General features: G+C 36.4%; 1 long non-coding RNA gene across 1 annotated transcript in view; it reads left to right on the top strand.

The window, feature by feature from the left end:
* Nucleotides 1-7,201, top strand: part of LOC133233724 (uncharacterized) — a 327,664-nt gene extending 320,463 nt beyond the window's left edge. The window contains exons 3-5 of the long non-coding RNA XR_009731811.1: nucleotides 104-161; nucleotides 4,118-4,162; nucleotides 7,058-7,201. This is a non-coding gene — a long non-coding RNA (uncharacterized LOC133233724). The remainder of the gene's footprint in view (nucleotides 1-103; nucleotides 162-4,117; nucleotides 4,163-7,057) is intronic.
* The last annotated feature ends 18,042 nt before the right edge of the window (nucleotides 7,202-25,243 follow it).

Raw genomic sequence — 25,243 nt, 5'->3', positions numbered from 1 at the left:
ATATTGGCATAAATATATTCTTACTGCATTAATTATGTGAAACACACACAGAACTTGAGGGAGAATCTGGATATTTTTAAAGCTGTACTTTTTAATTTTGTAGTTTGGATTCTGCTGTGAAGAAATGAAGAGGGTAAAACCACCAAAATTGCCATAGAGAGGTAATAAAACCAACTTCAATTTTTAAGATCAACTTTTAAGAATGAATCAAGTCTTAGGTAATTCATAGCATGTTTGAGCAAAAAAACTAAGCTTGGGATTCTTTCTAGCACAACATACTCATTTTATTATTTCTTAAAAATCGTGAATATACATTTATGGCCAGTTATTTCAAAGGGAAATAGTTAAAAATGTCTTGCATGTGTGGGTTTTATCTATTAGTACTCTTCACACAAATTCAAGATGTTTAAGTTGTAGTTCCACTTACAAGATGAAATTTAATCAGGCTTTTTAGAACATTTACATCTCTCAGAAGTAGAAGGGTGTATGATCATTTTGGAATATAAAATCATGATGAAAGTTGACGTGATATGATTTCATATAAGCATTTATAGCATAAATAAATCAACTCAAACATTTACTACTCTATATGAATCAGGCATGAAATATAATCTTTCATAGAAATTGATTTTTGTCATTACAGTTAATTTTTTCTGCATATGTTTTTCAAAGTAAAACCTTGAAAATACACAAATTAGTTTTTTTCTTTTCCAATTATATGATATATGGCTTTCATTAAAATTGAGAAATAATGTTTGTTTACTTATTAAATAATTACTAATTAGGGGTTCTTTTTTGCCTGTTTGTTTGGATGCCAAGATTGGTTAAAAATTTTTAAGTGCTTTAGTATTTTTGTTTTTGGCAACTTTTTCTTGAATCATGGGAAGTGCACTAATATTTCTCAATGTAAACAATCAAAAGATTCCCAACTTAGACCAGAAGGAAAGTGGGGGTTAAGGACTGTGAGGAATATTGAGAAAGGACAACAAAGGATTCTCTGGAAACAGTAAAAGGACACTAATAAAAAGGCACCAACTAGGATAAGAAAGAATAGAAAGTTCCTAGCTCAGTGAAGCTTCCCTGCTTTGTCCTTAGTGAGAAAATTGTCAAAGACTAAGAGCCCTGGCTTTCAGGGGGCTCATCTCATTAATTATGCTTCTCTCAGAGGTTGTAGCCTTGGAGCCTGTCAATCACTAGCCAAAAATTGTAATCCAATGTATTCTGTTCATTTTCTTCTCATTTTTGGTGCTAGGGCTTCCCTGCCGGCTTCCCTGCCTACAGTGCGAGAGATTTAGGTTTGATCCCTGGCTCAGGAAGATCCCTGGAGAAGGGAATGGCTTCCCACTCCAGTATTCTTCCCTGGGGAATCCAATAGACAGAGGAGCCTGGAGGGCTCATGCAGTCACAAAGATTCGGATACGACTGAATGCTAACACACACAGGGCTGGTTTGACGCCATTTCAGTTCAGTTCAGTCGCTCAGTCATGTCCAACTCTTTGCGACACCATGGATCGAAGCACGCCAGGCCTCCCTGTCCATCACCAACTCCCGGAGTTCACTCAGACTCACGTCCATCGAGTCAGTGATGCCATCCAGTCATCTCATCCTCTGTTGTCCCCTTCTCCTCCTGCCCCCAATCCCTCAGAGCCCCAATCCCTCCTCTAATGCCCCCAGCATCAGAGTATTTTCCAATGAGTCAACTCTTCGCATGAGGTGGCCAAAGTATGGGAGTTTCAGCTTTAGCATCATTCCTTCCAAGGGCTGATCTCCTTCAGAATGGACTGGTTGGATCTCCCTGCAGTCCAAGGGACTCTCAAGAGTCTTCTCCAACACCACAGTTCAAAAGCATCAATTCTCTGGCGCTCAGCCTTCTTCACAGTCCAACACTCACATCCATACATGACCACAGGAAAAACCGTAGCCTTGACTGGACAGACCTTTGTTGGCAAAGTAATGTCTCTGCTTTTGAATATGCTATCTAGGTTGGTCATAACTTTTCTTCCAAGGAGTAAGTATCTTTTAATTTCATGGCTGCAGTCACCATCTGCAGTGATTTTGGAGCCCCAAAAATAAAGTCTGACGCTGTTTCCCCATCTATTTCCCACGAAGTGATGGGACTGGATGCCATGATCTTCGTTTTCTGAATGTTGAGCTTTAAGCCAACTTTTTCACTCTCCTCTTTCACTTTCATGAAGAGGCTTTTTAGTTCCTCTTCACTTTCTGTCATAAGGATGGTGTCATCTGCATATCTGAGGTTATTGATATTTCTCCCGCCAATCTTGATTCCAGCTTGTGCTTCTTCCAGCCCAGCGTTTCTCATGATGTACTCTGCATATAAGTTAAATAAACAGGGTGACAATATACAGCCTTGACGTACTCCTTTTCCTATTTGGAACCAGTCTGTTGTTCCATGTCCAGTTCTAACTGTTGCTTCCTGACCTGCATACAGGTTTCTCAAGAGGCAGGTCAGGTGGTCTGGTATTCCCATCTCTTTCAGAATTTTCCAGTTTATTGTGATCCACATGGTCAAAGGCTTTGGCATAGTCAATAAAGCAGAAATAAATGGTTTTCTGGAAATCTCTTGCCTTTTCCATGATCCAGCAGATATTATCAATTTGATCTCTGGTTCCTCTGCCTTTTCTAAAACCAGCTTGAAAATCACGAAGTTCACAGTTCACGTATTGCTGAAGCCTGGCTTGGAGAATTTTGAGCATTACCAGCCGTGTCCAACTCTGTGCGACCCCATAGACAGCAGCCCACCAGGCTCCCCTGTCCCTGGGATTCTCCAGGCAAGAACACTGGAGTGGGTTGCCATTTCCTTCTCCATTTCCTATTTGGAACCAGTCTGTTGTTCCGTGTCCAGTTCTAAGTGTTGCTTCCTGACCTGCATACAGATTTCTCAAGAGGCAGGTCAGGTGGTCTGGTATTCCCATCTCTTTCAGAATTTTCCACAGTCTATTGTGATCCACACAATCAAAGGCTTTGACATAGTCAATAAAGCAGAAATAGATGTTTTTCTGGAACTCTCTTGCCTTTTCCATGATCCAGCGGATGTTAGCAATTTGATCTGTGGTTCTTCTGCCTTTTGTAAAAGGAGCTTGAACATAAGGAAGTTAATGGTTCACATATTGCTGAAGCCTGGCTTGGAGAATTTTGAGCATTACTTTACTAGTGTGTGAGATTAATACAATTGTGCGGTAGTTTGAGCATTATTTGGCATTGCCTTTCTTTGGGATTGGAATGAAAACTGACCTTTTCCAGTCCTGTGGCCACTGCTGAGTTTTCCAAATTTGCTGGTATATTGAGTGCAACATTTTCACAGCATCATCTTTCAGGATTTGAAATAGCTCAACTGGAATTTCATCATCTCCACTAGCTTGGTTCATAGCAATGCTTTCTAAGGCCCACTTGACTTCACATTCCAGGATGTCTGGCTCTAGGTCAGTGATCACACCTTCATGATTATCTAGGTCGTGAAGCTCTTTTTTGTACAGTTCTTCTGTGTATTCTTGCCATCTCTTCTTAAATGTTTCATTTCATTTTTGCTTAAAATGTTCTCAAAATACATTTTCTAAATTAAAAAAAAATATATTCAACAAACAACCTTTCATCTTATAGGGCATTCAAATATTCTCTTCTGTAATTTACTTATTTAACATCTCTTTATTGTTTCAAATAGGGTGTTAAGGCCTTAGGTTACCGTTTTTTCTATTTTTCAACTTATTGGACTTGAAGAACTTGATTGTTGTTCCCTATCACTTGAATTTTTCAAACTATGCAAGTCAAACCTAGCTGCTCAGTCTACCAATGTTGTTTCCAGTAGGTTGATTTTGTGATTATTTAACCCTTTGCCATTGTGTGTCATGCACTATTGATTTCCATCTCCAAGAATAGAATCATCTTTGCCTTCAAACCCAACCAGTTCAGATAAGTAATGCTAGATTTCCAATTCTGAGCATCTGTTACTTGACTTTTTTTCCTGCCAAACTTTAAACTTTTTACTTTGTATTGGAGTATGGCCATTTAACAGTGTTGTGGTAGTTTCAGGTAACCAACAAAGTGCCTCAGCCATACATATACATGTATTCATTCTCCCCTAAACTCCCCCCCAATCCAGGCTGCCACATGCCACTGAGCAGAGTACCATGTGCTGTACAATACAGTAAGTACTTGTTATCCACTTTAATATACTACTGTGTACATGACCTTCCCAAAGTCCGTAACTTTCCCTTCCCTCTGGCAACTGTAAGTTCATTTTCTAAGTCTGTGAGCCTCTTTCTGTTTTGTAAATATGTTCATTTGTATCATTTGTTTTTAGATTTCACATATACAGTATGTCATATGATGTTTCTCCTCTCTCTGCTTTACTATACTCAGTATGACACTCTCTAGGTCTATCTGTGTTGTTGCAAATGGCAGGCATTATTTCATTCTTTTTAATGGCTCCCAACCCACAGGTTGGGAGAACATATTTGCAAATGGTGTGATTGATGAGTTTAGTTTCAAAAATTTATAAACAGCTTGTGATGCTTAACAGCATCAAAACAAACAACTGACTCAAAACATGGGCAGAAGATCTGAATAGACATTTCTCCAAAGAGGATATTCAGATGGTCAATAGGCACATGAAAAGATATTCAACATCACTAGCTATTAGAAAAATGCAAATAAAAAACTACAATGAGATATCACCTCACTGTGGTCAGATTGGCAATCTTAAAATAATCCACAAATAATGAATGCTGGAGAGGGTGTGGAGAGAAGGGAACTCCCCTACATTGTTGGTTAGAATGTAAATTGGTACAGCAACTATGGAGAACAGTATGCTAAATTGCTTCAGTCTTGCCTTCTTGCCTGACTCTGTGTGAACCCATGGACTATAGCCTGCCAGACTCCTCTGTCCTTGGGATTCTCCAGGTAAGAATACTGGAGTGGGTTGCCATTTCCTTCAGCAGGAGAATAGTATGGAGGTTCCTCATAAAACTAAAACTAGATGTACCAAATGACCCTGCAATCCCACTCCTGGGTGTATATCTAGAGGAAAACATGATCCAAAAGGATACATGCACCACAATGTTCATTGCAGCACTGTTTACAAAAGCCAAGACATGGAAGCAACCTAAATGTCCATCAACACAGGAATAGATAAAGGAGGTGTGGTGCATATTAACAGTGGACTATTTTTCTGTTACCTAATTTTATTGTTAAACATTATGTCAGTCTCTAGTGGCTCAGTGGTAAAGAATCCACCTTCTAATGCAAGAGCCGCTGGAGATGCTGGTTTGATCCCTGGGTCAGGAAGATCCCTTGGGGGAGAAAATGGCAACCCATTCCACTATTCTTGCCAGAAAATTCCCATGGACAGAGTAAGTAGCATGGTGGGCTACAGTCCATGATTTTGCACAGAGTAGGAAACAGCTGAGTGACTGAGCATGCACATACACAAGCTGTCAAGCCAGAGCAAAGATAAAATAAACCAACTATGTATTTTACCAGAAAGAATTAATTAAGTATAAATACTTAGGTCAATAATCTTAAAAATGGCAATGTGTTAGTTTTCTAGGGCTGTTGTAGCAACACGAGCTTCCCAGGTGGCTCAGTGGTAAAGAATCTGCCTACTAATGCAGAAGATGTGGGTTTGATCTCTGGGTCAGGAAGACCCCTTGGAGAAGAAAATGGCAATCCACTACAGTATTCTTACCTGGGAAATCCCATGGACACAGGAACCTGGCAGGCTACAGTCCATGGGATAGCCAAGAATCTGACACAACTTCTGACAGCACACACCGTAACAAAACACTACAAACTGAGTGACTTAGAATACCGATTTATTTTCTCACAACTCCAGAGGCTTGGCATCAAGGTCAAGCTTCTGGCACGGTTAGTTTCCTCTGAGATCTTTTGCCCTGTCCCTTTCTAACTCTTCACCTTGTTATCACTCCTTACATGTGTGGTACTGGTGCATTTCTGTATATACTAATCTCTTTTTATAAGGCCAACAGTTATATTGCATTAGTTCCAAACATAATGGTCTCATTTTAACCTAATTACCTCTTTAAAAGCCTTATCTCTAAATACAGTCACATTCTGTTGTACCTGGGGTTATGACTTCAGCATACAAATTTAGGAGGACGCAATTCAGTCCATAACAGGTGGGATACACCTGATCTAGGTTGTAAATATAGAAATGGCTTCCAGTAAGCCGCAAAGCTGACTCTCTAAAGATTTAGAAAAACAACTGGAGCCAAGGAAAGCACACTATTAAAACTCACAACAGAGTGTTTCCAAACTTAGGTTTGGCTTCTCCTCACTCACAGGCCAATAATTCAAGAGGCAAGTCTTACTAGAAAGAAAGGAGCTTTAATTAGGAAAGTTCCAGTCTGGGGAGATGATGGACTCCAGAAACTAACTCTGAAGATTTTGCTCAGTTAGGACAGTTTTTAGAGGGGGGTGGGGAGGAATGAGGAAGAATAATCTCAGTGAATCATCTAAGCAGGAGGTTGGTTTCTGAACCAGGGTCCATTGAGTGCAAACTGACTGACTCTTTCTTCAGATATTATCTTGCCCTCCTGATTTGCATGTAGGATTGCTTAGGGTGTTGTTGAGGGTAGAGAGCTAATCATTCTTTAATTACTTAATTCTTCATTCTTACCTATTTTTATGTAGGAAAAGAATCAAGGTTAGACAAGGCATAGTGTGCTTTCAAGAATGAGTAACAGGAGATAGTTTAAATTGCCTAGTGATCTCATTTCTATAATTAGATTATTTTAAGATTAGAAGGGAATAGAAATGGGCAAACAGGAAAACAGCAAAATAGAGGCTAAAGGATCAGTGAATGGCTGAGAAATGCACTGTAATATTTGTCTGAAACTCTACTCAAAACTGGTTAAAATACTTTAAATCATCATATTTTTAAAATGTTTTTTTTTCTTATTATTAGCCTAATTTGAAATCCTGTTGCTTTAATTTTCTTGATTCTTTGAGTACAGAGAAACAGGTATTATAGTTTTGTTGGTTTAATTATTATGATTAATTGTGTACATATCTTTCTCAACAGATTACCGTTTTTCCCGCTGACAATACATCTAGTCATCAATTGTCAGACTTCACCTTTCAAATGTTTACTGTGCAATCATATTTATTTGGCATGTTAAAAAATGTGCATTTCTAAAACAAATTTCTCATCTAGAAATAAAGTAGTTTGGGCTCAGAACACCCTCATTTTATTATATTGACATTTTGAAATGTGCAATTAAATTTAGATTTAGTTTTATAATACTCCTTCTGAGGTTCACTGTCATTCATCCTACAGATAAATGTCTTACTTGAAATATAAGACATTTAGAAGGTTAAACATGAGGCAGGTTAAGAATGGAAACTGTAAAGTATATTTTACAACAGATTTAATAAGAGTATGGAGAAAACATAGAATCCAGCAGTATCATTTATATACTTATGGATGATTCCTTCTCTTTTCCATTAGTTATTTTTTTTATAGATAATTCTACATGTTAATTCCCAAAGTTATAAAAAATAGATTAAGATACAATGACTATTTTACCAAATGCATTTTTGTTTCATTGGACTGTTTGCCAGAGTGGAATCTATACTGACTGCATTTCTCGTTACTATGTTGGTAGAGACTATAAAGAGAAAACAAATGAATTTGGGATAAATACAGGAAAATAAATTGCCTTTGAGGCAAGAGATAGATGGTCCCCAGGCTAGGCATTTACAACTAGCTTCCTGTTTACACTTCATGGGGCAGGAAAAAAAGTGGACTTCAGGTGGGACCCTTACAACTAGCTCAATAGGTGGGCTCCAGGTTAGATATTTACAACCAGCCTCCTGCTTGCTCTCTGAAATGGAAGTAACAACTGAAACAGGGTGAATAGCCAGGCTCTGTCTCCTGTGGACACCTTATGATAATAGTTATGCAGGAACAGAAAGGGCTTAAACCTTGTTTGAGCAAAAGATCAAGAGGCCATGTATTTCCCATTTTTGGGGCACAGGAGACATCATAGATGTGCAGAAATGCTTCTTAAGGTTCAAAAATAAGGGGATGCCAAGCCATAATAAGTCATGCTTCTCCTAGACAGCTTTACATTGAAATCTATACTGGAAGAAAGTTGTGCACACGTATTAGAGAGGATCCTAGCACAGGTCAGATTGGAAAAAGAAGCCAGATAATTGGCCAAAGGTAAACAAAGGCCTGGAAGAACTGCCCTATAAAATGATTTAACCACCTCCTTCCTATACTCCTCAACATTAATGGGGATGTGCACATCCTTTATCTTCGGGTATGCATCTCTGCCTTGCTTCCATATTAACTAAACAAGCTTTCTCTGTTTAAACAAGCTTTTTCTTCCAATTGCAGTCATCCTATGTCTCTAATAATAAAATTTGTGCCTGTGTTTACAGGCTTAGCCCCTGTGAGAAATGCATTTTTCACTGGGGTCAAGTACCAGGGAAAAATAGCTTCCACCCTTTAGCCCTTGCTGGTTTGGTAGCTAGGATTCCTGGTTTTCACCCAGGCTACCAAGATGTAATTCCTGGCACAGAATTAAGATCTTGCTTCATGCCACCACTTTGTGCCTCTCCAAGATCACCTTTGCCTAGCTGACTGTGGTATTAAAAAGCATTGACCTTGTCTGTTTCTATGCCTCTATAACTCCTTTCTTTTGCCCTGTTTCATTAAACCTTCCAGTCGGAAATGAGACAAACTCCATCTAAGTGAACTGATTCCTTATCTTTATTGGTTCATGTTTATTAAGGTGCAGTACTCTCTGTTGAAAGGTCAAAGGCTTTCTTTTGTCCCTGCTAATTTATGCTTCTCAAACAATTGGATATATCATGTAAGCCCATTCCTGGATCTATATGAAAAATTGATATTTTGCTTAATTTCTCCTTTTCTTCTACAGAATATTATCTTCTTGGATATTTGTATTAAATTTGTGTTTACTGACTGTTAGGTAGTTAGAATAGAAAAAAGGAGTCCAGAATGGCGGTGGCTAAACAACGAGGAAGGGAAAAGCCCGTGAAAATAGAACAAAGGAAGGCCCGAGGACTGAGTGAGGACCTCAGGTAGAACAAACAGCACTCGTGGCTAGCCCAATTTACATAGGGCAGGCCCGGGGGAGGAAAAAAACATAAAAAGAGGAGCCAAAGGGCCGGGGGTCTCTCTCTCCCACACGCGCACACTTGTTCTCTCTTTCTCTTCTCTTTGTATCTTTTGAGTCGGCATGCCCTCGTGGTTTGAGGATGTATTTTCCTTTATTTTCTAAATAGAACTGATCTGTCCAAGAGCTATAACACAGGCTGTCAGAGAGCATTGATCTGCTGAGGGCTTTAACATCCATCACTTCAAATTGTTGTTGTGACAAGACAGAACTGAGGAGATTACACTCCCCTGACATAAAGAAAGCTGAGCTCTGAGGAACTGATGCTTTGGAACTGTGGTATTGGAGAAGTCCCTTGGACTGTAGGGAGATCCAACCAGTCCATCCTAAAGGAAATTTGTCCTAAATATTCATTGGAAGCACTGATGCGGAAGCTGACTCCAATACTTTGGCCACCTGATGTAAAGAACTGACTCATTGGAAAAGACCCTAATGCTGGGAAAGATTGAAGGCAGGAGGAAAAGGGGATGACAGAGGATGAGATGGTTGGAAGGCATCACTAACTTGATAGACATGAGTTGGGCAAGCTCTTGGAGTTGGTGATGGACAGGAAAACCTGGCATACTGCAGTCCATGGGGTCACAAAGAGTTGGACATGACTGAGTGACTGAACTGAACGGAATTGAAACCTAAATCACTGAAAAGGGAAGATTCAAAGTTCAAATAACAATTGGTAAATAAAGGAACAAACTTTTAAATTTCTGAATGTAAAGCTGTCCTAAACTATATTGTGAAAAATAATAGACATAGACATCTTATAAACAAACAAAAATTACTGAAAGCACAAGCAACACATAAATGTAAAGGGAATAAAATGACATTTTCATCAGTAATTAGCATAGACTTAGAGACTTGAAGATTTATTTGAGATCATCAACTTATACAAATACAAAGAAAAATATTACTTAAAAAAATTTGCCCAAGACATTAGTAAAGCTTGATTATTTCTGGGCAATGTTTTAAAATGTAATCATCAATAGTAACTTTTATAAAATCAAAGCATTTAAGGAAGAAAGTATCATGATTATATTTTATAATACTGATAATTCTGGACAGTTTCATTTGCTATTCTATAAAATGGTTAACATAATTATCACAAAAGATGGTTAAACAATTCATAGAATGTCAGAAGATGTATATGAAAAAGCAGAGACATTACTTTGTCAACAAAGGTCCATCTAGTCAAGACTATGGTTTTTCCAGTAGTCAAGTACAGATGTCAGAGTTGGACTATAAAGAAAGCTGAGTGCCCAAGAATTGAGGCTTTTGAACTATGGTGTTGGAGAAGACTCTTGAGAGTCCCTTAGACTGCAAGGAGATTCAATCAGTCCATCCTAAAGGAGATCAGTCCTGAGTGTTCATTGGAAGGACCGATACTAAAGCTGAAACTCCAATACTTCGGCCACCTGATGCGAAGAGCTGATTCATTTGAAAAGACCCTGATGCTGGGAAAGATTGAAGGCAGGAGGAGAAGGGGACGACAGAGGATGAGATGGTTGGATCACATCACCAACTCAATGGACATGAGTTTGAATAAACTTGGGGAGTTGGTGATGGACAGGGAGGCCTGGTGAGCTGTAGTCCATGGGATCTCAAAGAGTTGGACACGACTGAGCAAACTAAACTGAACTGAACTGAAGATGTATGGTTTAATTTTTGAGTTTCTGAAATAGACAAAAATAATCTTCAGTGGAAAAAATTGGGAGAGTGGTTACCTTTAAGGAAATAGAATTGAGAACTCTGGGAAAGAACCTGTAGGAACTTTCTAAGGAGATGGTAATTGTTTATCATGACAGAAGTTTCAATTATATAATATACATGCTTTCTCAAAATTCTCAGGAATTTTGTATATATCTCTGTGTATAAAGGTTTGTATGTATCTCTGTATAAATCTACCTAAAACAAATGAAAAAACCTAAACAAATATTGAACTCTAGTTACTCTTATGGAGAAGGCAATGGCACCCCACTCCAGTACTCTTGCCTGGAAAGTCCCATGGACAGAGGAGCATGCTGGGTTGCAGTCCATGGGGTCGCCAGGAGTTGGACACAACTGAATGACTTAACTTTCACTTTTCCCTTTCATGCATTGGAGAAGGAAATGGCAACCCACTCCAGCATTCTTGCCTGGAGAATCCAGGGATAGGGGAGCCTGCTGGGCTGCCGTCTATAGGGTCGCACAGAGTCGGACACGACTGAAGTGACTCAGCAGCAGCAGCAGTTACTCTTATGCTTCCTGAAATCTAAAGGTGAAATGGATTATGTCTGTAACTTGGTTTGAAAAGCATCAGAAAACTAAGATAAGTTGACAAATGGACAATTATATAGATAAATGATACAGTTGTATGTTCATTCTAGAATCTAGGAGGAAAACATAGGTGCACTATTTTACCTTCTCTGTACAATTAATTTTTGTAATAAAATATTATAAAACTGTAATGACATATCTTTCCTAATACTACACTGTTAGATTTATATACTGTTACATTTATAAGAAAAAAACATGATCATCCCCATACTTCCTTCTCTGTGAATATCTGTAGTAAAGAAGTATGTCCAAAATTGCTTATGTGTGGAGGATATAGATATATACAGTTTATACATTTTATAAGGATTTAATTGTAAGATATGTCTGTAACTAATTAATTAGCTATCTGTTACAAGAGGAAGCATTTTTCTCCCCTACTTTGGGAAATAACTGCTTTCCCATTGTGAAATATGTCAACAATGAGAAAGCACTATATAAATAAATGGCACTCAGGCTTCATTCAGAGGCCATGTGTTATTTTAACTTTTAGAGTTTTATAATACTAACAGATTTACTTCTTCTCTGCTGCTGCTGCTAAGTCGCTTCAGTTGTGTCCGATTCTGTGTGACTCCATAGACGGCAGCCCACCTGGCTCCCCTGTCCCTGGGATTCTCCAGGCAAGAACACTGGAGTGGGTTGCCATTTCCTTCTCCACTTCTTCACTACTATTCCTTTAATTGACTATGTCTAACAATGTTTTATTTGTTTGTATGTTTTGTTTCCCCCCACTTTCCCATCAGATAAATGTATCACCTCTTTTCTTAAGTATTTATAAAATTATATAGTCTATCCGTAGATTTACCTCCTTAATTTGTAACCTCTTTCTCCTTCTTCCTCTCTTACATTTTAAATGAAATTGGAAAAAATTAGGCAGGATTTATGGAATATAATAAGCGGTTAAATTATGTGTGTAAATATAAGACAGAAAACCCTTTACAATAGAGGTGAAATCACATATTTGGTCCAAGAGTTTGTGAAAAGAAAAATTAAATGAATCCCAATTAAACCTAGCACAAGGCTTAGTAGACTTAGTGTTTATTTTTCATTAGAAATTGGAAGAACACACTCCTGGGAATAGAGTGTTTTAAAGGAAGATCTTTGGTTTCATGTTAATTAAAAATCAAAACTAACCTCAGACTGAGTAAAGAAATGCAATTGCTTTTTTTTCGTATGAGCAAAGCACCAGAAAGAATATCTTGGCATTTAATTTCTATGTGTGAACTTGCAGTTAATACTGTTTCACTGTAATAACTTACCACACTGCACTAAAAACAGCTCATCAGTATTTATTGCCTATTGGACTTGTATCATAATGATTCTCCAGATCACAAATTTCAGATATTATTTTGTATTTTCTTTATCTATAAATAAAAATAATAAACATATTTTTCTAAACACCATGGTTCAAATTTATATAAATAAGTCATTTACAGAATTCTAAATAAATCAATTTTGTCTACTTAAAATTTTCTTTTCACTTAGAACCTTTAGTTTTGTCATTGAAATAATAATATCCATTGCAATACATTTCAAGTAAGGATTAAAATTAATTTAATATATTCTCTTCTGAGAATAATGTGGCTGCATTGCAAACTTTGAAAAATAAAATATTAATATAAAATATTTTGTTATATCATTTTCAGATAATTTGTAAGAATCATTTAGCAAACTGTGTAGAGAACAAATCTAATAAATTTCCTATTAAAAACCAGAATATTTAACAAAATGTTGATTTATAGTATGCGTGCTTGCTAAGTCACTTCAGTCATGTCCAACTCTGTACAACCCTATGGACAGTAGCCTGCCAGGCTCCTCTGTACATGGGATTCTCCAGGCAGGAACACGGGAATGGGTTGCCATTTCCTTCTCCAGGGATCTTCCCAATCCAGGGCTTGAACCCATGTCTGTTATGTCTCCTGCATTAGCAGGCAGGTTCTTTACTACTTGCTCCACCTGGGAAGCCTGATTTAATGTATGGGGGTCTACTAAATATTTTAGATTAAGAATCACAAATTTTTTAAATTGTTGCAAAATAAAGCAAACTGAAAAATTAAGAAAATATTACAGATGTATAACATTTTAAAAATGTTTATCAGTTTAGTTCAGTTCAGTCGCTCAGTCATGTCTGACTGCGATCCCATGGACTGTAGCATGGCAGGCTTCCCTGTCCATCACCAACTCCTGGAGGCTGCTCAAACTCATGTCCATTGAGTTGGTTATGCCAAAAAACAAGATATTTCTGTATTGAGAGAGGAAAGCATTGATTGAATTAAACAAAATAATTTCCAATTATCTGTTTCAGAAACACAATGACAATTTCAAAGTAACAAACTAGTCTATATTTCAGAAACAATAACTGAATTTCAGACTAAAGGCTTATAAGTGTAGACATTTTCCAGATGTCATGTTTGCTAAAGTATTAATTACATAAATCCTATGGAAGACATATATTAAAAACTGGTTTGCTATATGTACAACATTTAAAAGTTAGTGTGACCTCCTAAATTTAGGACTCTAATTTTAAAGGCCAAGATACTAAAATGTGACTATGCTTTGAAACAGCAACATTTGTAAAAGTGTAACTTTATTGATCTTTACTGAAATTTGAAGTTCTTATGTGCAATACAATTGTTACAAATGATAACATAAAAATCATTTTATTATAAGTAACATAATGCTGTATCAATTTATACAAAAACAAATCAAAACCCCTACAATATTGTAAAGTTTCTAGCCTCCACTTAAATAAATTGAAAAAGAAATTACAAAGCCCCAACAGTTAGGGAGAAATCTATAGTAGTAGAAGAGTACAATAGTAGAATAGGAATATAATAAAAAGATTACAATTGTGATCCATTCTGAGAAACAGTGCATGAAAAAAGAAAGTAAAAAGAAAATTACAATCTCATACAGAATGCATGTGTCTTCAACAAAATGTACTTTAAGTTGTTGAATAATATATTTTTCCATATACAATGCGGGTCAAATTTTACCAGTGTGGTACCATTTAGTATACCTCAATCCAAATTTAAAATTAATAAGAAATACACACCAAAAGGGCTTCCCAGCTGTCGCTAATGGTCAAGAATCTGCCTGGCAATGCAGGGGACATAAGAGACCTGTGTTGGATCCCTGGGTTGAGAAAATCCCCTGGAGAAGGAAATGGCAACCCACTCCAATATTCTTGCCTGAAAAGTTATATGGACAGAGCAGACCATGTAAAAAAAGCAGAACCTCTTTTCATGAGGTTGAAAAGAGCTGGACACGACTTAGCGACACAACAAACACCCCAGGAGAATATGGGCTCAATATATGCACAATAGCTCACAGACTTACCTTTCAAAATAAATGAGAGTATGTTTAGATTTCTTTCAAATTGAAACTATCAATCAAAACTGCAGTGACTACATTTTACATGTTGAAAAACTCTCTCTCTCTCTATATATATATATATATATTTTTTTAAGCCTGTAATTTTAAAAACCTTCTATTGTGATAATGTTGTGAAGATCTTTCTGACCCAGGGATCCAGCCAAGGTCTCCCGCATTGCTGGCAGACGCCTTACCATCTGAGCCACAAGGGAAGCCCTCTATGTGAAGAAACAACCAATTATTGTTGACTATGCAAAATGGTACAGTTTCCATGGGAGAAAAAAATGTAGTATTATAAAATTACTGTTTTTCAATTTGGGGATTTTTAGGAAACAATTTCTGAAGTGATTATAAAGGCTTATTCTTATTTGTTGAGTACAAACCCAAGACACAGAGAATGAAGACAAAAGAGGAGAAAAACAGAGAAGAAGGAGATCAATGCTACGCTGGGATAGACTCTCTGGGCACCGAAAAGCCTAATGTTCTAAGCTATTCAGACAAGTAAGATGTCTTCAAACAATTTGTATTCATAATCTATACCTCAAATCACTCCACCGGTGGTAGACAAGAGAAACAGATTGATTGACCTAGTTCTTTCCTCTCTCCTAATTTTTATGGTCAAGATTCACCTTATGGAATGAGAGCTTTCCTACGAGTCATTTTAGTTGGCTGTTCTGCTTACCAGGTTGGAAGTCAGTTTCCAACTCCTTTGTTGTTTCCTTTGGAAAACAGAGACTCCGGACAATGTCATTTGGCTGGAGCTGAGAAGCAGGGTTCAGTACCAGTGGGCAAGCAGAATCCATCAGCTGAGAATCTGAGTGTTGTATCTCAGGTTAGGCAGCTGAGGGTTAACTGAAGAGACCTTGGCAATCTGAAGAGGTTGGTAATTTATAGGACTGCTGGTAATAGATACTACATGCACCACTCAGATCCCATTGTTTGTCCACAGTAAAACTTAGAGACACTAATTTTTGTCAGTACAAAATACATGCATTTTTCCTAGGAGAATGAATCACAGAATCTCTTTCAAGGTGGTTCTAAGTCACAATCCCCTGGAAAAGTTAACATTATAAAAGCATATGCAGACGCTGCTGGTCTCAAGGTTACAGCAGATATTTATCATTTTTTTTCTACCAAACCATTCTAAATGCCCCTCACTTGTTGAAAACGCTTTGTCTGGTTTAGTTTGCTTACCAGATGGGGAGATTGAGGCCTTCAATCCCCAATTTTCTGAACTTTTTAATTTCTACTATTGTCTGGATTTTTATTTTTATAATTCTAGGTACAGTTATTCCTTGACTAGAAAACACAGAAATGCACACCTAAGTAAATTCTCTGGTTTCCAGAGTAATCCTTCTTGCTCTCATTAAGTGGTAATATCCTTAATTTTCTGTAGTAATAAGGATTGATTATTTCAGTCAGTAAATCTTTCTTCCCTCCTTTGCTTATCCACTATTATGGGAACCCAAAGTTGTAGAGTATTATATATGTTCTAGATCAATGAATCACTATCAGATCCTCTTAGGAAAAAGGGATGAGGATGAGATAAGGATGAGATGGTTGGATGGCATCACCAGCTCAATGGTCATGAGTTTGAGCAAGGTCTGGGAGTCGGTGATGGACAGGGAAGCTTGGCATGCTGCAGTCTGTGGGGTCGTGGAGTCGGACACAACTGAACGACTGAACTGAACTGAATTTAGGATCTCTTAGAATGTGTTCCTTCCCTGCCATGAACAGTTTTTATAACCTTAACAGATTCAAATTCTTAAGAATGGAAAGTCCAAGTGCCAGATATGGAAAACTGGATTTGACAGTGAGATGAGCTAATAATTCTTTTTTAAAATAATTCTTATACTCTTTGGTCTAGAATATTCAGGTAGTGCTAGTGGTAAAGAACCCACCTGCCAATGCAGGAGACATAACAGATGTGGGTTAAATCTTTGGGTTGGGAAGATCCCCTGAAGGAGGAAATGGCAACCCATTCCAGTATTCTTGCCTAGAGAATGTCATGGACAGAGGAGCCTGGTGGGCTACAGTCCATAGGATTGCAAAGAGTTGGACATGAATGAAGTGACTTAGCACTCACACACCATGGTGTAATAGCAATTAGTGACACAATATAATTTATTGCTTTTTGTTTGTTTTTGTTTTGTTTTTTGTTCAGTGTCTCTATCACATCCTAAGAGATAGCACATGTTCAAATTCCTCAAGACACTCTCATCTGAATATTCCTCTATGTAGCCAGATGTTCCCATGTTGGTATATAAAGAATGTTATTTCTACAGTCAGGAGTCTATTGTAATTGCTCATTTGATATAATATTTTCGCTTTTGTTCTGAGAAGATTATATACCATACCATGTTGATAATTATTGTATTCTATAAGATTAGATTGTTGATATACCATATATCAAATTTATATGGGCAACATTAACAGGTAGATCAAGCTTGGTGAAAGGGAGTCTGTGTACTTTAACCCAAGGGGACTTCTAGCCTTCTGATCCAAACCGCTTGGCTTATAGAACAAGCACAGATGTGGGCAAGAAGAGAAGCCGAAACACTGGTATAAACCTGCTTGGTGTGTGCAGCCTCTGCACTGCATACTGTCTACTGGGCTTAGATTTGAGTCATAATGTTCATCCCTCATCTTATGCACCCTGAGAGTTCTACCACATATCTTCTCCCATAGTACTCTTGATGAGAGGAATTCCATATGGTTTATTCCCCGTACCATTTGCCTCTTGGACCCTTAAGAAGCAGTGTATTTGCTTCTAGTTTCTTTTGTTTTGGGTGTGCACAGGATGGTGATTACAATTACACTTCTGCCATGTCATACTCGTGGTGCTAGTGGTAAACAATCCCCTTGCTAATGCAGGAGACATAAGAGTCAGGGGTTCAACCCCTGAATCAGGAAGATCCTCTGGAGTAGGAAATGGCAACCTGCTCCAGTATTCTTGCCTGAAAAATTCCATGGACAAACGAGCCTGGCAGAGGCCACAAAGAGATGGACACATCTGAGCACGACACCATGTCATACTGTGAAGACACCTGGGGGGTGGTCTGAGGATGCAAAATACCTTCTATTGATATAACAAACTGTGTGCAATATCACTGGCATTGACAGGGATCTCATGCAATATCATACAATTAGCTACAAAAAATGCCGACATCCCATACTAGAAAACTCTATAATTCTCAGCATACATTTAGCCTTAATTTTTCCCTGGTAATATCATGTTTTATAAAATTTAATAATTATGATACAATTCTAATGTTTCTACTGAAAGAATTTGTAACATAATAGTGATTTAAAGGTTCAATTTGAAACAGTTTTAATGAGTATGAGCCAATAATATTTCTAAAGTTGAGGCTTGCTAACTGCTTTTGAGTACCTATCATATACTCCTAATGAATATCTTCATGGTAATAAAATATAAATCAGTCACATTTTAGTAAACACATGTTTTTATTTTGACTATAATGAATCACCACATATAATAAAGTGTTATTCTTAATTTTAATTCAGTGGAGTAATATTATGCATTGATTTTGGCATCACTGTGAATGGAATTTTCTTTGCTGCCCTTGAAATTCATATCATTCTAACACATACACACATTTACGTATGCACGTGTATATGTCTGTGTACCTATATATAATTTTAATATTTTAATACTTTAATTTTTGCAGTAATTTTAATTTCACCAGAGTGGTGCATATGTTAAAATTGATTAATCCACATTAATGCATCTCATCACCTGAAGTCCATAGTTTGCACTAGGGTTTTGCTCTTGTACATATAGATTTAAACAAAGATATAATAAATGGTATGTGTTCATTATTATAATATTAGGGAGATTATTTTCACCTCTCTGGAAATCCTCTGTACCCCACTTATTCATTTCTCTTTCCTCTCAAATCCCTGGAGACAGCTAAACTTTTTACTGTCTCCACAGTTTTGCCTTTCCCAGCACGTTTTTACTATACAGTTGAAACCATACAGTACATAATGGCTCCTATTGTTCCACATCCTCACCAGCATTTCGTTTTGTCAGTGTTTGGAGTTTTTGGTTATTCTAATAGGTGTATAATGATATCTCATTATTGTTTTAATTTTCTTGATGACGTGATATGGTACACTTTAGATATTTTAAAAATACAATCAAATTAACTGAAATGTGATTTCAGTAGTTTCTTAAAAAGTATCATTTTAGGAATAATATGTCAATGTAAAATTTAAAACAGACGAATTTAGTGAGTTCATGAAATAGATCTTGGACCTAAACTCACAAATAGTACACCATATCTAAAAAGTAAACTCAAAATCAGTGGGCAGCCTTGGCAGCTTATAAGAAAAGGTAAACTTGGTTCTTTTAAGAAAAGACCTATATAAGTTCATGTGCATGCTCAACTAAAATAAAATTACCTTATTTGTTTTTAAGTCAAAAACTAAGACTTAGAATCTCAATCATAAAAAATATAAAAAGGTACTAGAGTATGGTTACTATACTTCTCTAAGTCTGAAATATTATCTTTGTAAATTTTAACATGAATATAAACATCAGTTACAACATAAAATTTAGCTCATAAGGAATTACTTTTAGCTTACCATCTATTTTATCTATGTGAAATTAAAAATTATATGATGATACCAAACAAATAAAAATACCTATACTTAATTCATCATGATACTGATAAAAAGCAATGATGCTAAACAAAAATAAATGAATGTGATTTAACATACTGCACAAAATTTTAAATTAATTACTGCTATTAATTTTATGTCATTACATAAATATTAAAACTGAAAGCTTATGTGTTATTCAAGTCCAAATACTGCAAATACTTGAGTGACTTGCATTTGATCAATATAGGAATGCACATAAGTCTTTTTAAGGAAATAAATTAAAAATTAATTTATAGCAATTCAGAGACTACACAAAATCAAAATGAACCCAGAAACACCGCTGATCCAAAATGATAGATTATAATACATCCAGCTGACAGTGCAGAAACCAAGTCATCATGAATAAATATAAGAAGAGCCTTGAGCACCTTAATAAAATCCTGTAAATCACTGACTCAATTCCACCTACTGTGTCAGCGACCACAGATACACACATTGGTAAATATGATGGAGCTTAAATTCTGATGATGAAAAAAAGACTGAATAATATTAGTTACCATAGTACTTAGACTTCCTGTGAAAAATTTTGGAGGTACATTAATGTATAAAAATAATTATTCTTTTATAATATATTTAATCAATATTTGTGAATATATTCCTTTCTCCTCCTAGATATAAAACGGTTTACTAGTTATCACTTCTTAATGAAAATTTGACAAATTCCTGACTTTGCTTTGAATCTTTTGACTATCCAAATCATTTCTAAAATTCTGGAAACTGGTGTTTCTAAGTCACAATAGTCTTTCTACTGTCAACATTTTTTTCTAAAGGAAATTATATTCTCTTTGATACAGTTTAATTTTCCTAGATTTACTATGGAAGTCTCTGTCTGCCAGAACCTCATTTCATCTCTAAACCCTATATAACTATATCTTCATCAAGTGCTCCAACTAAATGAAGTAAATTAGTGTTCTTCTAGAGGCATTATTTCTTGTGCCTCTTAACATCTGTGAATGGCACGAATGTTTTGTGATATATCTTTACATTTACTCCAAGTTAAACTTTTCATCCTCTTTGAAATATTTTCTAAATCTTGTCTTTCTTTCTTTTTTTCTTGTATCTGGCTACATATATATACAGATATATGCACATATAGATATACATATGTATCTGGCCTTATATGCATATATTTGTATAAATTCTACATGTATATATAAATTATAATATCTATGTCATAGTATTGTAGCTCATATTTAGTTTTCTCCACTACTACCTGGAAAATGAATAATGTGCTTTTAAATCCTGTGTTTCTGGGATTTAGTGTAAGTATAGAGACACATTAAACTTTTTATGAGTCTAATAACCAAATGCTTAAATTTATAATACATAATGCTATGAACAAATAATTAGTAACTCAGAACACAAAGGTTAGAGCTAAAGAAATAGATTCAGTATGGAGCCAGATTTGTTCTTCTCTGATACACTGGGACTGAAATTTGAAACTTTTATTAATGATATAAAAGAATTTTGCATAAGAAAATGGTGAGCAGCTGGTTATGATTTGGCTGAATAAATTTGATGTGTTTAGCAGTTAAATGAACAACCAGATATCTGACCTAAGTTTGCATCAGCTGTAATTGCAGTCATCAAAGTTATAATGATGGCAGAGATCCAATATTAATTTTCTGGTTCATCTTAGGTTGGGGAAGATAGTAAATTATTTATGAAACAGGGAAGCTTGGAAGAGTGAAAATATTATGCACAAATAACAAGGTGTGAGAATTTGGGGTGGACACAATGAATGATAGAAATCAATTCAAAATATTTTTATCCAATTATTTGGTGATTTGTTCTCAATTCAATGGCACCAGTTGGGAGATTTAAAAAAATAATTGGAAATATCATATATTTTATTCAATAATTGTAAACTACAAAACTGTAACATGTTCAAACTTGAGAAAACATTAACGTCTTAGTGTTTATTGATCATGTATGTATTCAATACATTAAAAAAAACCAAAACTTGGAATACACTAAAAAAAAATTAAATACAGTCTTCTTGAGTTTAAAACATTCTTAATATATTTGCATTTAGTAGTGTTTTTTTTTGTTGTTGTGTCACTAAGTCTTGTCCAACTCTTGTAATTCCTTGGACTGTAGGTCTCCAGGCTCTTCTGGCCATGGGATTTCCCAAACAAGAACACTGGAACGAGTTGCTATTTCCTTCTCCAGGGAATCTTCGTGACCCTGGGAATCAAATCTGTGTCTCCTGCATTGGCAGGCAGAATCTTTACCCCTGAGCCACCAGGAAAGCTCATTTAGGAGTTAAAAAATATATTATACAAAGTTTATCAGATAGCCAGATTTCTGCCTCTTAAAAAAAAGCAAACTTTCATTGCTGCTTTTTTTCTTCCAAAATACAATATTTGGAGATGTCATAGGTACCAAAAAGCAACTAATATGAGAGCTTAATTTAACCAAAAAAAGAAAGAAAGAAAGAAAAAAGAAGGAGGAAAGGGAAAAAGAAAGAGTGAGAGAGAAAGGGAGGGAACAGTGGAGAGAGAAAGTAGGGGGGCAAGGGCGGGAGGAATAAAGACGGGAAAAAGGAAAAAAAGGTCAGAGCCCACTATGAGACTCTATGATTTGTTGTTCAAAGTGTAAGAGGAAAAGCCCCCAGCAATATGAGTGTAAGACGATGGTTTTAGTCATATGTTTTATTTTCCCGACATTGTGCTTCTACCCCATCAGTATGACAAAGCATAAATGCAACAACAGTATGTTGCAGGGTCAAATGACCACAGCAAACCAACTCGCAGAGCCTGCAGGCATCGGGCTGGATAGGAGGCAAGGCCCATTGCTCAGGTTACATGCATTTTCTCCTGACCTAGGCATACTACAGCTCAAGAGAAGCTTTGGCAAGAGCACTTCCTCTGGCAGAGCACAGGGAGCATTATTCTTTGGTTAGTGGGTGTAAGGGAAATGTAGCAATTGGTTGAGCCAGATTGTAACACTAGAGCATCTAAACAAAACTAACATTCACAAAAAAACATCCTCTGCCACGTTAGCAGGCATGCTAACCAGGACCTGAGCTCTAGGCTCTCACACATAACCCACTGAAATTGTAAGATGTAGAAGTGAAGGTGTAAAAGTGAATGTGTTTCACTTTCACTTTGAGACCACGGTCATGTCTGACTCTTTGCGACCTCATAGACTGTAACCCACCAAGCTACTCTGTCCATGGAATCCTCCAGGCAAAAATACTGGAGTGTGTAACCATTCCCTTCTACCAGGAAATCTTCCTGATCTAGAGATAGAACCCAGGTCTCCTGTATTGCAGACAAATTCTTTACTGTCTGAGCCATACATAACCCCAGAGAAACAGAAGTCTAATGGTTAAAAATACAACAGTACTCAACTGACCTAAAAGAAACACCACAAACGAAAAAGTCTATAACAAATGAAGCAGAATCACTCACCCAGCATAAGTATATATTGAAAATAAATTTCCATATATTCCCGTAGAGTTTAGAAAAAAATTAGAGAGCAGAATTAGAATAACCAAATGATGAAAAAGAGCAAGTACTAAATAGGGAAAGATAAAAGTAAAGTCAAATAATTACCGAGAAAGGTAATGAGTGTATTTAATATCAGAATAGAGACAGAATAAATGAATGAGGTGGAATAATAAACCAAAGACTCATCCCCAAAAGTATAAGGAAGAGAAAAATGGAGTCAATGTATATCAGAACACTTATGTGACATGGAGTTTAGACTTAACATGAACATATTGCAAAATATTAATGGCAGGGAAGAAATAATTGAAGAAATTACCAAAAATCGCCTGTACTTAGCAAAGACATTAGCCCTCAAAATGAAAGAATTAACACATTTCTAGTCAGTAATAATAAAACATTACTGAACCACACAACAGTAAAAATTAATAATAAAAAATTGGAGAAAAATCATTAAGCCTCTAAAAAAAAAACCAGGTCATCCAAAGTCAATAGAATCAGATTGAAATAAGATTAATCAACTGCAATAATGGATATAAGATGATCGTGGAATAGTAAGTTCAAAGTAGTACAGGAAAATAAATTTAATTTTATAGCAAGCAAAATAACTATTTAAATCTGAAAGTAATTTAAAGATATTCTAAGTCACACAAGATCCTTTTGGAAATAAGAAAACTTGGAGAAAATCAGTCATAAAAGAAATGCAAGCACAAAAGTGCATATATTAGAGAAGTAAATAATTAAGGAAATACTTTTTTTGTCCACAAAAATAAAATAAGAATATTTATAAACACCACACACACACACATTAGTAAAATTAACACATTTCTTTTGCAATTGCCTCTTTACCCTGGTGCCTCTTCATTTCTCTTTTTCTATAATAATCAGAGAAACCCCATGAAATATTGTAATACATGTGGTAAATGACTAAGGTTGTACTCAGAATCAATCTTTACCTCTTTCTAGGGTAAATTCCAAAAGTGGGAGGCTGAGATGCAAAGCATTTTATTTCCCAGAGGCCCTGGTGACGAGGGTTTTGGATTCAGGTAGGTTCTGTCACTTTGCTGCATGAGGGATTTGGAAGCAGCACTGGGATAAGAGTGTGGGCTACTCTTTGAGCTATTGCTGTTAGGCAAGCAAAGTCATGGGAAAATGGAAGGAATTTGACAGCAGAGTGTCCTCCAAGTCTGGAGAATAGCTTCATTGCTGTTAAGTGGTTATTGTAAGAGTAGCAGTTGCTTCCTACTCGTTAAATACCAGCTACCTTCAAGTCAATACCTTCAGTGGATGGTTTGTGATTCCTCCGTTAGAGGATTGTCTGAGAAGTAAAGATACCCAGAATATTTCAAAGGAATGACAGTGAATGGATTATTAACAGATGTGTGGGCAGGGGTAAGGGACCACAGAAAGGGTTAAGGACCACAGAAGTGCCCAACATGAATGGCCATTACTTGAGCTAAAGGATGGTTGGTGAATACAAAATGTTATTGGAGCCCTGGGAGAGCTCAAGTTGAGGAAGAAGATTTACCAGGCAAGAATGATGTCTTCAAGATTAGACTGACACTGTTTTAATATCTAATTATGTGTGTTAAATTTCTTTAGTTTTAAAATCTCTGTTAAGTTTTTCTATTTCCTGCCACAAAATGTAAATCCTGAATTAAAAAGTTGCTGTCTTGATCCCATGTCCTTATAGCACCATTTCTATGCAACTCTTTACTGTAGCTGGAAAGTTACTCCCTGCCTCCATTACTTCTCTAATTTTCTATTTGTCTCACTCCACAGCAAGTCATCCCTACCCTTTCACCCTCACTTCTTCAGATAAGTTCTTGTCAAAATCACTAGTGGCTTTTATTTTGACAGAAACAATGAGGAAATTTCAGTTTTCATCCGACTGGGCCCTTGAATTTCTTCCCTTGCCATATCACTCTTTCCTCCACTATTCATGAATTCACATAATCTGCCACTGAGTTGTTTTCATATTTCCAAACTCCACATATCTGAGACTTCCCAGTTTCAGTTCTCAGATCTCTTCTTTTCCTTGTTTTTGCTTCCACTTCAGCTGATCCCATTTGGTCCCATGCTTTTAAACACAATCACTACTTTGCTGACTCACAAATTTATATCTTCAACCATTATTCACCTTGCATTTCAGACTTATACAGAAATGTCTCCTCAATATCTGTATTTGTATTTTATTGTTGTTGCTCAATCACCAACCTGTGTCCAGTTTTTTTAGACTCGATAGAC

Source organism: Bos javanicus, chromosome 20 (genome assembly GCF_032452875.1).
Source record: "Bos javanicus breed banteng chromosome 20, ARS-OSU_banteng_1.0, whole genome shotgun sequence".
Taxonomy (NCBI): Eukaryota; Metazoa; Chordata; class Mammalia; order Artiodactyla; family Bovidae; genus Bos; species Bos javanicus.
Note: the sequence above shows the minus strand (reverse complement) of the source record. Positions and strands in the feature narration are given on the sequence as shown.